The following is a 13,539-nucleotide window of genomic DNA, read 5'->3' as shown; positions in this document are numbered from 1 at the left end:
AGGGGCCCCGAGCTTTTAGGGGCCCCCAACTTAGGATGAATATCGAATCATTCAAAAAATGACTCCTGTACCTTTTGAGGTCTCACAATACTTTCGCGACTAGATTAGGCGTAGTCTAATATAGTACCAATTATGTTATTTTTGTACGACACTCTGCCTTATCAAAAATATTTGAGGCCGCCAGAATCAGGAATCGGAATATACTGGATCAAATAGAACGTATCCCGTAGGTAGTCGAGGATTTGTACCTCATGGCAGCCTGCATTTGATGTGTTCCCTGTTTCGACTGTTTTACATGACTGGTATTGAAATGATTTTAATTAACTTATTTTTGCCTTTCTCATATAGAAAGGTTATGCAATCACTCTGAAAAACGGCGACCCAATCCCGGCCCGGAGGGCCGAGTGTCATATCCCATTCGACTCAGTTCGTCGAGATCAGAAAAAGCCTGTATGTGTGTGTGTGTGTATGTATGTATGTGTGTGTATGTGTGTGTATGTGTGTGTGTATGTATGTGCGTATGTGTCAAATAATGTAGAGGTATAATAATGTAATTTTTCTCAGAGATGGCTGGACCGATTTGCCCAAACTTAGTCTCAAATGAAAGGTGCAACCTTCCCATCGGCTGCTATTGAATTTTGGATCGATCGGAATACTGGTTCCGGAATTACGGGTTTCAGAGTGCAGCCACACAGAAATTTCTCATATAAACTATAGGAAAAATTAAAAATAGAATTTTTATTTTTGATGCTAAATGTGTTCAAGGTGCATGAAACGTCGAGATTTGATGCAAACTCGAAAAAAAAATTTGACTACGATTCACTTTTTTGGATTTTGGCACATTTTTGCCTTTCTCATATAGAAAGGTTATGCAATCACTCTGAAAAACGTCAACCTAATCCTGGCCAAATTTTTTTTCGACTCTCATAAGGTTTCTGGATTTTAACAGGGGCGTAGTTGATTGTTTACGGAGAGGGGTTACACCCCCCCTCTATTGTTCACTTCCCTCCTTTAAAAATCTCCTTAAATCACCCCTCAGACCACCACCCCATCCAGCCCTCATACCCCTCCCTTTCAACCCCATCATCTTTAAACCACCACTATATCACAAAGCATACCAATTTAAGCTCGGGAGTCGTTCGTTCATGGGACTTTCGCCCTCCTCACATACCCACCCCCGCATGACAAAATGAGTTAGCAAGCAGATAACATTGATCTAATGCTGATTAGGCTAATGGAGTATTATATTTTTTTATTTCAAGTGTTTCACCGTCAACTCAAGTTCGTGGCTGGCATGCCATTGTGTATAAGTGCAAAGTGTACTAAGAATGTAATGGACATTTCCACAATTATGTTGAACATAAAAAGCCTCCGTGCCATAGTTTAGAGAAATGAGAAAGGCACAATTGCACCGCTAGGTGGATTAAAACAGGTTTTTTTATTCACATTTTGTATAATATTTCAGTCTAAGTGATAAAGCATTTGCATTATGAATGATTTGATTATGAATGAACTCCAAAAAGTTGTGGTAGTGAAATGAATTGTGTTGCTTATATTAACAGGTTTGAGTAATTTCAATGTTTCGCTATATTTATTTGTTTGCGTAACAATGAAGGTATTGAACATTTGTACATTCGAAAGGTGAAAAGGCTAATTATTGTTATTATTGAAATTTTTTCGTTCGGTCTCCTTCTGCACTGACACCAGAGTCTCTACCATCAAAACACTAGACTTGCCACTTATCTACCGGTGCTATCTTTGATATATTAATTAGTTGAATATGAAAATATTAATATTACTTATAATTTACTTGTTTGCCATTTTCGCCTCTCAGATCCGTTCACCATGAAAGAAACCACAAAACTTCTGTCAGAATATATAACAAAAATTTACCTCACCAACAATTTGGGCATGAAGAGACACTATTTCACTATTTCGTTCTATTCCTGCAGCGAAAAATGCGAATATCTAAAACCTCGAATCGCGCACTTAGATTCGACATAATATCGATTGATTTCAATGGCTGCAATATTCAATATTGCCAACTGTAAATATAAAAAATGTGGCTTTTTGTTAAAGCTATCTGGCTATATCTGAATGTGATATATAGTACGGTTCAGGTATATGCGGGCGTAGGGACTTCGCGATCGCGTGTATCATCGCGAAGGACTCGAGCATTTGTACGTTCACGTGTTCGATCGCGTGTTCGTTTGTATGTCGCGTATGCTAACGTGTATATAACTTCGCGTGTATAAATTCTATATTAAACGCCTTTCGCATTCTAAAATGATCGCGCGCGGACCGTGAAACTTAATTTTTCGTGTACGGTTCAGATTCTAGAACAAAGTGGGTTCTTCCAAATCACTAGAGTTCCCGGTCATGTAGCCATGGAACGTGTTGTCCAGTGGGTATGAAAGCTTTCTTTTTAGTTGATTCAATTGGCATGGACCTATGCTTCTGGAATCGAGGATAGAGACTTCCGGGCGTAACCGATTCATGATCGCGTGAGCATGGACATTTGGAGGTTCACTTTTGAGACCGCGTTTGTGAATTTATAAATGCTAAACCATTCACTTAGTCACCGTTCTGTTTGCGAAATCGTGCGTGTGGATGATGGCGAAGGACTTGAGCGATTGTATGTTGACGTTTTTGTCACGTGTGCGTGGATGTCTTGTCTAGTTTTTATTTCTATTAGTCCAACTGAAAGCATGAGTTTGAGCTGCTAGGATCAAGGGCAGAGACTTCCGAACGTGACCGATTCATGCTTGCGTGAGCGATGGTTCGATGGATTTTTAGGTTCAAACGTTCACTTAATTACGGGAGTATTTGAATGTTAGCGAGATCGCTGGCGTTCGCATTTGTGACCAGGTTTGTGTTATCGCGAAGGCCACGTTTGTACGTTTGGAATGAGAGATTGTGAGTGTATACGAGGGAGTAAGCATTTTGTGTTAGTGAGTGTTAGCATGGATCTAATTTAAAATATAGCAACAAAAGAAGGGTGCCTCCAGCAGAGAGAATTGGGCCCTAAACCCACATTGTATATTATTTGACCATGGTAGTGGATAATAAAGGTCGCCAAGTTAAGTACTAAAATTGATCACAATGTAGCTTTACTAAAAAGAAAATAATCGTATCCCAAGTTTCTGTGACATGATCACTGTAATACTGCTTTGGTTGAAAAGCCTCCGGACCACATCAAGGTACAGTATCATGGCGGGGGCGGAACAAAAAGAAAGTGAGAGCAATATTGTACGAATCAAGATAACTTTTGAAAATCACGTAGTCGTAATCTACTAACAAGTTGAATTTTATTGGCATATAGCTAAACAGTTTTCCTATATTGTCATAGTGTAAGGACTATTATTGAATAAATCATCGACACCGTCTTACTCCATCATTCCTCATTATTGACGGAGGCACTCTTCAGCCTCAAACAACGTCTTACAAAATATGAAGGTTAGATTGTATCATATGGAGGGGGAATAGCGCTGCTGGTAAGTCCATTGCACTGTACGCAGCTCACGTAAGTTCGAACTCCCACAACCGCATATAGTGTGTTAGGGCCTTTGTCACTTTTGGTCAGATTGGTCAGAAATAATAATATCTTTTTATGATCTATCAAAATCATCTTCCGTTATTCGACGGTACCTGGACATTTACAATACCGCCTATAGTGATGGAAATCTAAAAAATTTTCTCCATATATTTTGATTCCTACAGTATTTTTAATATTTAACATGGTTCAATAATTTTTCTTAATTTATTTATTTATTAACAGATTAAGGCCGAAGTGGCCTGTGCCGTATACAAAAGATTCCTCCATTCCACTCGGTCCATGGCCGCGCGTCGCCAGCCACGCAGTCTGCGAAGGGTCCGCAAATCGTCTTCCACCTGGTCGATCCATCGTGCTCGCTGCGCGCCACGTCTTCTTGTACCGGTCGGATTGCAATTGAGAACAGTTTTCACCGGGCTATTGTCCGACATTCTGGCTACGTGCCCGGCCCACCGTAGTCGTCCGATTTTCGCGGTATGACAGATGGGCGGCTCCCCCAACAGCTGATGCAACTCATGGTTCATTCGCCGTCTCCATGTGCCGTTTTCCATCTGCACTCCACCGTAGATGGTACGCAGCACTTTCCGTTCGAAGACACCAAGTGCGCGTTGGTCCTCCACGAGCATGGTCCAGGTCTCGTGCCCGTAGAGAACTACCGGTCTAATCAGCGTCTTGTAGATGGTCAACTTCGTACGACGGCGAACTCTGTTCGACCGAAGTGTCTTGCGGAGGCCAAAGTAAGCACGATTTCCTGCCACGATGCGTCTACGAATCTCTCTGCTGGTATCATTGTCGGCGGTCACCAGTGAGCCCAAGTACACGAACTCTTCAACCACCTCGATTTCGTCGCCACCGATGCAAACTCGAAGCGGGCGGTTCTCATTCTCTTCTCGTGAACCTCTTCCTATCATGTACTTTGTCTTCGACGTGTTGATGGCAAGTCAGACGCGCTTGGCTTCTCTTTTCAGTCTGATATAGGCTTCCTCCATCTTCTCAAAGTTTCGTGCAATAATATCAACGTCATCGGCGAAGCCAAGTAGCTGAACGGACTTTGTGAGAATCGTACCACTCGTGTCGATCCCTGCTCTTCTTATTACACCTTCCAGCGCGATGTTGAATAACAGACACGAGAGACCATCACCTTGCCGTAACTCTCTGCGTGATTCGAAGGGACTCGAGAGCGTCCCTGAGACACGTACTACGCACATTACCCGATCCATCGTCGCCTTCACTAATCGCGTCAGTTTGTCCGGGAATCCGTACTCGTGCATAATCTGCCATAGCTGATCTCGATCGATAGTGTCGTATGCGGCTTTGAAGTCGATGAACAAATGATGTGTGGGCACATTGTACTCGCGGATTTTTCTTAAATTTAAAAAATAAATCTCAAGGTGGCATAGATGCTGGGGATCATTTTTAAATCATCCTACTCTACAGTAGTTTATACCTGTTCAATTATAGGGGCCCCTCCGCTCAGTTGTGCCCAGGGGCCCCGAGTGGTCTTAAGACGGCTCTGGGCACTCACAGTTCACGGTAATATTGAACACCGGTTTCGGCAGCTGGTACTAGGTCCGAACAGCGCCCCCTACTCAAATATTTAAACTTTTTTTTCTTTTTTCCTTTTTTATTTCGACTATGTTAGTCACATTTTCTTTTTTACATTTTAACGACATTCAATTAGCTAGAGATTACTGGGTAGGGAAAGTTATGAAAATTAGAGCCTTAGTACTCAAGTGAGAGCAAGGATGTGAAGTAAACAGATCGGAAAACTAGAAGTGGCAGGGTCATTGGAACAGGTTTAATATCGTGCGGGCTTAATCTTTGTCTTCTGTTAATGAGGGTCGAGCTTAGGCACTATAACTACGAATACCCGAGTTCACTAACATGTGTCCTGGTAATGATAGACGTGTCCATCTATCGGTTGTCACGGTATAGACACGTCTATCATTACCAGGACACATGTTAAACCTGTTCCAATGACCCTGCCACTTCTAGATTTCCGACCTGTTTACTTCACATCCTTGCTCTCACTTGAGTACTATGGCTCTAATTTTCATAACTTTCCCTATCCAGTAATCTCTAGCTAATTGAATGTCATTAAAATGTAAAAAAATAAAACTTATAATATCACGGAATTCTTACCGGTACTGCGGCTAGTTCTAGGAGACTCGCACGGTACGGTATGGGGTTGTCTTCACGATGATAATAGATCAACATTAATCCAAAAACTTTGCGACAATTTCAACATGACCATCTTAAATACGGGAGAAATTACGCGGATTCCTACACCACAAGCACGCGCAAGCGCGTTGGATGTATTGCTATGCTCGACATCGCTACAGTTAGATTGCTTGTGGAAGGTGATCCCCGATCCCCACGGTAGCGATCATTTGCCTATCGTGATTTCAATTGCTAACGGTTCAAGACCATCAGAAACTATCAACGTCTCGTATGACCTCACGTGGAACATTGATTGGAAGAGTTACGCGACCGCGATATCCGTTAAAATCGAATCCACTCAAGAGCTTCCTCCGGAGAAAGAGTACAGGTTTTTGGCTGGCTTGATTCTCGACAGTGCGAATCAAGCTCAGACTAAACCAGTACCCAGCTCGAATACCCTTCCACCCTGTGGTAGGATAAAGAGTTCTCAGAGCTGTACGCGGAAAAGTCCACTGCATATAAGGCCTTCCGGGAAGACGGGTTGCCCGCTAGCTATCAACAGTACGCGTCGTTAGAAAGGCGAATGAAGAGTCTAACGAAAGCCAAAAAACGCAGTTATTGGCGTCGGTTCGTCGACGGGTTAACTAGAGAAACAGCGGTGAGCACTCTTTGGGGTACGGCTCGACGAATGCGTAACCGAAACAGTACCAACGAGAATGTGGAATATTCAAACCGCTGGATATTCGCTTTCGCCAAGAAGATCTGTCCGGACTCTGTCCCGGTACAGAAAACGTACCCCGCCACGTTTCCTTACGATACCGCGAACGAAACACCTTTTTCGATTGTGGAGTTCTCACTTGCTCTCTTGTCATGCAACAATAACGCCCCAGGGTTAGACAGAATCAAATTCAACTTGTTGAAGAATCTGTCTGACACTGCAAAAAAGGCGCTTGTTGAACTTATTCAACAAGTTTCTTGAGGGTAATATTGTCCCTCATGACTGGAGGCAAGTGAAGCTCATCGCCATCCAAAAACCAGGAAAACCAGCCTCCGAACACAACTCGTATCGACCGATTGCAATGCTGTCCTGTATTCGGGAGTTGTCCGAGAAAATGATCCTGTTTCGGCTCAACAATTGGGTCGAAGCAAATGGCTTACTGTCAGATACACAATTTGGCTATGTACAACCACTACACATTGGATGCGAATTGGCGGCGTATTGTGCTTGCAGAGAGTAGTCTGTGCGCTTGTAACAAGGGCTATCACGACATCGAGCACGTTGTCTGGGTGTGCGCCGGGTATTGTAACGCCCGGTCTCAATTAAAGGATTCCCTTTGGGCCCGAGCTAGGCCACCCGATGTTCCTTTTCGAGATATCCTGGCAAGTCGCGATTTTCCCTATATATCTCTCATCTACCTTTTTATTAAATCGACAAATATCCTAATCTTGTCAATTTCCTTTTTTTCTCGTTTTTAGAAGTTCCCTGTTCTTCCTTTCGGAGCACCAGAGTGCCACTATGTGACCGCCGCACCTTTACCACGCCTTCAAAAATGAAGTCAAAGCGAGAGCAGATCGATGGTCTGATCACTCTTGAAGGATTCTCCGCCGTTTACCCGATCCTAGGTATCTACCATCTACCAGCCTGAGGTTCTAACTCATGTCACTGTTCTTCTCTTTGCCTGAAAGTTGCAAGTTTTGTTCTTCTTTCCCCGTCATCGTGCTCGCCTACTTCCCCTGTTCCTGATACAACTCCTGCTGGTGTTACAAAAACCAATTTGTATTATATTCCTAGTTTTAAGATAGCCTTAAACCTTTTAATTTTTTTCGTTTCCCATCTTGTATATCTAATTGTATTACTAGTTTTAAGATAGCTGTGAAATTTCTCATAAGAATTTGTTCCCTTTCTTTTATATTAATCTACTTTCCTAGTCTTAAGATAGCTGTATTTTTTTGCAAATTTATTGTTCAATCTTGTATATCGAATCGTATTTTTGGTTTAAGATAGTTGTAAAAAATGTTCCTCTCAATATTAAAAAATATTTGTGCATTGTAACCTTTTAGTTTTAAGATATTCAAAATTTGGCACCGCCAAGCTAACGCGTTTGTGCCTATTAAATAAACGCACTGAATAAAAAAACTCGATATAATACTGTTTTAGTTGGATTTCACAGTACGTTGACGTTTCGGCCCAGACAGTCGTTCCTGAAGGTGAGTGCCGCTCACATACTTGCTATGGATGGTTATTTTCTTTTAAATATATATTTCTTGCACGAATGTATATTGTTGTGCGCAATTTTTCGAAAATTCCAGGGCAAGTGTCATGTTCTTACATTGAAAGTTAACCTAGCAATAAGGGATTAAGAGAAAAACGGTTCATTGTGGTCGATAAATTAAAAAATGTTTCGTTATGGAGTTAAGGTGCCTTCGGAAAGTTGTAGTTGTAGGTTCTATCATTTTAAAAATATCTTTCGAAGATGCAAACTTTGTAGGTCCTGTATGTTTCGAGATAGAGCATGTTTTGGTGAACAATTTTACATATAGATTATGTTTTCAAAAATGCGCCATATCGTAAAACTTGTAGAACCTACAAAGATAGTTTCTTCAGAAGAAATACTTATAGCTACCTGACATACAACATTAATGTTGCACAGAGAATGCGCAAAATTCGCAAACGAAAAAAGCAGTTTTTTTCCACACCGTATGTCAGATCTTCATAAAAATCAATCAGCAGTACTGTAACAACATTCTACATACTACATGATAACAGTGCCGGCCTAGCGACTGAGCTCCGAACTAATATGAAGTTATGAAATAAAGCGCTAGATGTCATGCAACAACTTTACCATAGACACCATAACTCTAAAAGGAAAAATAATTTAATTTTTTGTAGACAACATGGGTCAACGAATTACTAATAAAATCGTCTATTTTAACAATAAAATCTATGTTGATTTGGAAATTCGGAAGTTTTTTTCATTTCCTGTAAAAAATGCAAAATGTGGGTTAGTCCCTTTTGGACGCCAGCCATTCAACTGTTGGAGAACTCCATAGTAACTTCAAAAATATATACAATACTTCTATCAACCATATTTGAATTCCAATTGCCCTAATCGGCGCAGAGTCCTGCAGTTAGTTCCAGAGCAACACCATCTGGCGAGACTAAGCGTCAAACAAAAGCCGATCGTACACACTTGCGTGCCTGTTCAGCGTGATGCGGCAATCCGCGTGTATTCCACGGAACTGTGGCGCCCATCAACATCATCTATCTTCTGGACGCAATTACTCTAATCACGTGTATCTAAAATGAATAGACATCCCGAACCAGCTGCCGGAATCCAGCAGTGAGCATAGTTGGAAAGCTTGCCCAGCTAGCGGGATCGCCAGTAAATGCGTGCATAACAACATATCCGTAGGATTTACAATATGGATACCGGAATAATGCAGCGCGCAAGAATTTGTGCATCACGTTCGTCGTGCTGGTGCAATGATTAATGGCCCACTTCGGAGAATTTGCGAGATACTTCGCACACAATCTAGGATGCGCCAATTGTGCGTAGATGCAACGTACAAACACAAAATTGCAACATGTATATCTTTTGAAAATCACAGACCTCATCCTCAATGCACTGTTGGCGAGAAAATTCCTGCGACCCCGTTCCAAGCCCACCACTCATGTTACAGAAATATGAAAACTTGTTCGCATTGGTCGGGCTTTCATATTTCATTTTCGTTTCAACGCGCTGCTCGACTTTGCCTACCAAAGAGGTGGCGAATTCTTAAACAGCAATCCCAGCGATGACCACAAAAGTGCAGATTTAGCGTGGCTTGTGCAATGGGAAAGGATTATGCCAGTTTCCTCCGGTCCTCGCTGTAGCAACGGATGCGTTCGGTGTATACTTTTTTTCTGTTCCCGGTGTCATACATAGAAGAGAGAAAGACGTCGTCGCCGTTATTTTCTGAAAATTGCAGTCTTGCATATTCATTACACGTTTGGATGAGCAATTTAACAATTTTGCTCCAATTGCATTCACAGCATGAAAACGGTGGCGATTGCGCTGAAGACGACATACAACTGAAGACAGAAGCACTTTGCCCGCGTGGCATAAAGCAGCGAACAATGCTGTAGTGTTTTACGGAACGGGGAAATTTATTACATTTTGGGTTACGGTGTATGAACTAGGGTGAGAGAATTTTCACTTACGAATGCAGTCATTCGAAACGTGATTACAAAATTATCCAGTCGGCAGGTTGGGTATCGATTATGTCATAGTTGATGGCGGAATGTGTGCTGTAGAATTTTATTCTTTCTAAAAAAACAACTATAACAACAATGTTTCCGGCGAGACAAAAAAATATTTAATTCAATGAATGATTCAGGAAATAAAGAATAAAGTGCACCTCACAGGTTCTTGAGAAGACAACGTTTTCACCAGGTTCGCTTTGGGTGTTTCATTTATGCTATCTTCCTAATATAATAAAGCATTCCGACACCGGTTGGTTGGCTAGAAATGAAAAGAGTCAGTGTACGTATCAGAATGACCTCTATTGTATATGCATTCCGCAAAACTTTGACGGGGGCACAAGGAGAGGACGGAATGAAAAAAATGTTGATATTAAATATTGTGAGAGAAAGGTCCCATTGTGTAGGCACAGAACCGACGACGTCGAGGAAAAATTGAAATGAATGCATTTCTCTTCATTTGAAAGCCATTCAAGTAACCTCAAAATATATTACAAAATATTAGTTAGAAGTTAGGAATTTTTCACGTGACCTTTTGAGAAATTGCATGGTAAAATAAACAAAGACCAAGTTCAGGCATCTCTGATTCGAGCGGAACGTTTCCACAGGTGAACAGATCATTTCGATTCACAACCACTTCTGGTAAAAGCACAGGTATTCCTGCCCCGCCATACGCTGCCAGAAGGTACTACGGAAAAATTATTTGTAGTTGGCACCTAGCAGGTTTTTCCCTATGCTGGCGGTTTAGGGGGTACACCACTGGGTTCATAATCCAATCTTTGTACGTTGGAGTTCCAATCAGAAAGTATCTTTAGTGGCAATAAGATCGAAATACTAGTCATGTAGGTTATGTTTCGCTACGGACACTACCACGGCTTTGCTATATTTTATATTTATTATATGTACTAATATTCCCAAAATATTTGATTGTGTGTTAAGTTATTTTTGTTGTATTATTTACATTAATATAATATAAATTGAAGAAAACTTCTAAGCTTAAGTAAAAATTGGAAGCAAACAGTTACATGCCGTATGCTGGGCCATGGAGAGCCGCGCCGTACCCCAGAATGTAACTTACTGCCAAGTCCTTCTATACAAGTAGGGTGATGAGCCCATTTTCGCCATTTTTCTATTATCACCATACCCATTTGAAGCCGTTTGTTACAGCTGTGTCTTCCATCTTTGTTCAACGCATTGAGTCAAATGGTAGCGCAACAATAGAGGCTTTCAATTTGAGTTTTCGTTGCGCTCAAACACGAGAATTTCACTGAGGAGATTGATCGTAGTAACCATGTGCGTCGGGTGCGAAAAATTGTCGTTGTCGTTAATTTGTTTTTCGGTGAAAATTTTAAATATCGGAAAAATGATTTGTGGTAAAAGTAAAAATATGTTTCGGTGACGACTGAGGAAATTAGGAGTAAGAGGAGAAGGGCTCTTCGCTACTGGAATAGTATAGTCCCAAGTGATGGTAGCGGAGTGAAATAGTGACCTTTATTACTGGTGAGAGCGTTCTAGTTATATCTTCTATCTTTTTTAGCGATTGTTCTTGAAATTATATTGTTCAATTATTTCATTAAAAAGTTGGCGAGGGAATAGAGGCCACTAGTAGGTTGATAACAATTTTGTTCTGGATCAAATCAGCCTAGATACCCTGTGGCATCAAGCGACTGGAACCAGGGATCGATCCATTGGATTCCTGCTGTCATGCCATGGGAGGTTTTCTGGACTTTCGTTTTTGTTGTTGTTTATTGTCTTGGATGGTTCTATTGAGTTCATAGCCATAGTGGTAATCAGAAACAGGGGTTTCATGTCAGTGCTTCAGTGAGGTTTGCTGGTACTTTCCTGAATATGAAGCGGCGTTCGTGGGAGGAGTTTGTAGAGGAGAAGGGTGATACAAGTTAACAAAACAACGGACTGGTTTTGTTTGTAGACATGACCTTTCCTTTAATGGAGCGTAACTAGATGCATTTTGAATGATCCGCCAACAACCTGGGCCCTTCAAAAATGTTTCCATTCCGGGAGCATACTTGATGGAATAGGAAGTTGAATATAATGGTTTCCGTTTCCGATGATACTCTGTAGGATTCCTCTCGCCTGACCAAGACATTGGTACTACCACCTGCTAGGGTGAGAAATGGCGTACATAGTGGCAGTGAATCCGGTTGAGTTGTACCATCGACATTATACTCCTTTAGTGAAAGTTGCCTACCGCTAACCCAGGGCAAACATTTTGAAAATGAACACCATTGTCAAGTAATTGATTCTTTGCTTCACAGACAGCCAATGTGGTGTTATAGCATAAAATTAGATAAAGTGTATCTGTTACATTTTGTTTTTTTTCCTGTCAAACGCAGATGATGAGGTTGCAGCGACTGGAGAATAGAATAATGCGATTAGCATTATTCTATTTTTTACTCGCTCTAGCCTCAATATTTGTGTTTGATTGAAAAGGAACAAAATGCAGCGCCAGAGCGAGTAAAGACGCTTTAACCTAGGCTTGTTAGCCAGAGCAAGGAGTAGATCCGTCTGCCCCATCCCCAAGGACCAAAGGAGTGACATTAACCTTCTTAGCCAAGTCACTCCCAACGATATATCCCATTCCCCTATAAACTGAAACGGTCGGGACGGTTGTCCTCGTTTCTTCCTAATTCAAGATTCAAAACTATTCGTTAGTTAAATTATTCATTAAATGAATAAGTTAATTGCCGAATAGTTTTGAAACACCTTTTATCCCAACTCTGCACAGTTGGCCTGGCCGTTTTAATATTTGCGACATATTACACATAATATGCTTCAAATATTAATGTTGATAAGAAAAACTTTAAAGAATAACTGCGGTGTTTTCCAGGATGCTTTTCAATACTGGCTGTGTAAGGGTTAGAATAGAATAGAATAGAATAGAATAGAATAGAATAGCGCTCAAACACGAGAATTTCACCATTTTCAGGGCATTTGTGTTAATATATTGGTTCTTAGCGACGAAGCAAAGGTGTTGATGTCAATTTTTGCGCATTCCATTGTTTGTAGGCCGAGAAATTAGTGAATTAATGAGGCACCCTGCTTAGTATGATGAAAATAGGCACTTTACCCTACATGTTTGAATGTTGAATAGTAAATTTATGTATGTTACTGTTTAAATCAAACCGTGTTGGGTCACTTTTCTTTAAATTATCGGTTAGCAAAGCTAATAAAATTGTATTATACAAGCAAACAGTAAGCGAATCTTTACACGGAAAAAAATCCGTTCATAAATTCATGAACAAAAGATCCCGATTTCGTGAACTGAACGATTTACGAAAATCGTGACCAAGTTACTGAAATTGTGAATAATCAACCTCGTTTTCATTAAACTATTTGTGTTTCCAAACAACTAGCTCGCTCCAAATATCTCCATGGCGTTACATTCGAATGTTTGGCGTTACATTTCCATATCAACTTTTGAATAGGGCTAATAAGATTTGTAAACAAACTTTTGTTTTGCTGAAATGATTCTACCAAGGGTAAAGATGTTGATTCATGTGTATCTTTCATGAAATTCAACTCGATAAAAGCAGCGAAATAAGTTTGTTTACAAAAATCTCATTAG

Source organism: Topomyia yanbarensis, chromosome 3 (assembly GCF_030247195.1).
Source record: "Topomyia yanbarensis strain Yona2022 chromosome 3, ASM3024719v1, whole genome shotgun sequence".
In the NCBI taxonomy this organism is placed as follows: domain Eukaryota; kingdom Metazoa; phylum Arthropoda; class Insecta; order Diptera; family Culicidae; genus Topomyia; species Topomyia yanbarensis.
Note: the sequence above shows the minus strand (reverse complement) of the source record.